The 2,360-nt window shown below is 35.8% G+C and overlaps 1 pseudogene; it reads right to left on the reverse strand.

Moving 5' to 3' along the window:
* Positions 1-1,197: 1,197 nt before the first annotated feature.
* On the reverse strand, positions 1,198-1,995 carry LOC149656073 (uncharacterized; annotated as a pseudogene).
* Positions 1,996-2,360: the final 365 nt, after the last annotated feature.

A 2,360-nucleotide genomic window follows, 5' to 3' on the forward strand; every position in this document is an offset into this window, starting at 1 on the left:
AATCCACGTACTCCTTGGAGCTCCAAGAATTTGCCAGGATACTTCGGTCCTCTGGAGTCTGTATTATTGAAGGTATGCATTTCGATTGTATAGAAGTTGGTCATTTTGGAGTTTAATTTTTCAAATGTTTATTTTAGAAAAATCAACTTTCAGTTCAAGAAGCTATTGAGCTTGAAGTTAATACTAGAGATGAATCTGAGTCACAAGAGTTTAAAGGAGGCGCGAACAACAAGATTGAACTCTTCAATTTTTGGGCTAGTTTGTAAAAGAAGAAATCAAAATTGGAGTGAAGCTGGTATCAAAAATATCGTAAAGCCCAAAGATATTGGACATTTGAATGCCATAAAGTACGGAAAAAGGTGGGAAATTGTTGCAAGAAATAAGTATAGAAAAAAATGCTCAGCTTGGGTCATGACGTTACGGTTCATCCTTCAGGATATATTGTTGATCCTAGTAAACCATGGTTGGGAACGTCTCCAGATGATCTAGTTCAAGACCCAAGTGAAGCGGAACCTTATGGACTTTTGGAAATAAAATGCCCCTGGTCCACAATAAATAAAAGTCCGACGGAAGTTTTGAATGAAGATTTTAGAGTAAAAATGATTAACGGAAAACCATTTTTATCAGGTTACTGGGCAGATGGCACTATCAGGTGTAACATGGTGTGATTATGTAACTTATTTTCCTTCCGGCTTGATAATAGTGAGAGTGAGATTCAATAAGAAGATGTGGGAAAAGATAGAATCGCTTTTGAAATCTTTTTTCTTTACTCATATGCTACCAACCTTAGCTAGTTCCTAATAACTCTTAAAGGGAAAGAACTTTTTAGTAGTGTGTTAAATTTCTTCTTTAATATCCCTTTCAATTTGATCTCATTTTCTCAGTGGACCAAGATGTTTTTGACTTTAAAAAAATTAAAAATTACTTGTTAAAATGAGTTGTTATGTAATACATTATGATTTGTTACATTTTTTATTTATGAATCGCTGAGGGAAGAATCCACATTAATTATAGGCATCTCTTGATCATCGCTGTCGTAGGAATTAAAATCACTTGGTTGGCATAGTTTATCTTCATCAGACATACTTTCATCAGGCGGTAGTATTTCTTCTTGAAAATCATCTTCAAAATCAGTTGCATTAGCTGGTTTTAAGATTTCATCATAAACTTCATCCGTGTCCATTGTTTAAATTTTCTTTATTCCTAACGAGAGGGGTTTGAAAGTTCGCAACAACTGTCCATAGTTGATTAATTACGGGTGCAAGAGTCAAGGGAACTGGACGGTCAAGAATATGGAATCCTCTTATTCTTGCAATTCGCCGCTCCACGTGTATGCGCAGAGCCGCATTCTTTTGGGATTTCTCCAACTCTTCTTTATTAAATTGGCCCTTTCCACTCAGAAACGGAGGAATATTCAGTTTAACACCTTTTTTTTTCTAACAAATCTTCAATCAAGAATCCATTATCAGCCATAACGCTATCATTAGGGGAGAATTTCAAATTACAAAAACCACTTCGCAGAGTTAATTCCCGGTCGGAGATGGACCCCGTGAATAGATGAGAAACAAATGTGACTTAGCCGTTTGGACTGGTTCCAATAAGTCCTTTATAAGTGTTTGTGGATTTATAGTTTGAATATGAGCCAGATTGCAATACTAAAAACTTGGAAGTCTCACATTTAAGTTCTGTAGCATCAAGTATAACACGAGTACTGGGATTACTAATTTTAAAATCATCCGGCATAGCTGCGTCAACTTATTCTCGCGTTGGCCAGATGTTAATTTGTTCTAAACGAAAATACATGAAATTTATCCATGTTTTGCAATAATTGGATGCTGTACTGGGTGCTATACAAAAGCGATCAGCTAAATCTCTCATTAAGACTAAAAGAAATTGATCTTTCACGTTGAGCTTCTTCGGACGTCCCTTGGGCGACGTTTTCTGCACAATGTTACCGCTATTCCAAAAAATAATATTTTCACCTTTTTCACCCGGATTCAGAACAATATATCCTTATCATTATTCTTAATTTTGTCTATGCTTGGTTTCATTTTATCATAGCAACTTTCAGCATCTTCTGCTTGCTTCTTCGCTTCTTTTAATTCCATTTGTGCTTGAAAGAGCTTGTAATTTGTGATGCCTATTTGTCTCTCTTGGATAAATACTTTTAGTTTCAGTTGTTCAAAAGTTGCTTCGAGCTCTTTTCCTTTTTTGTACATTGACAACAATCATAATCCGGAATACATTCCTCAGTTGAAGCCACAATTGTAACTATTTCGGATATAACATCTTTGGCAACAGATTGTAGATCTTCCGGTTCGGGAATTGCTAATACTTCATTTTCGGGATTGGCAAGCTTC

Source organism: Phalangium opilio, unplaced genomic scaffold, assembly GCF_054372755.1.
Source record: "Phalangium opilio isolate 3A_F unplaced genomic scaffold, DU_Popi_V2 ptg000077l_1, whole genome shotgun sequence".
NCBI classification, from domain to species: domain Eukaryota; kingdom Metazoa; phylum Arthropoda; class Arachnida; order Opiliones; family Phalangiidae; genus Phalangium; species Phalangium opilio.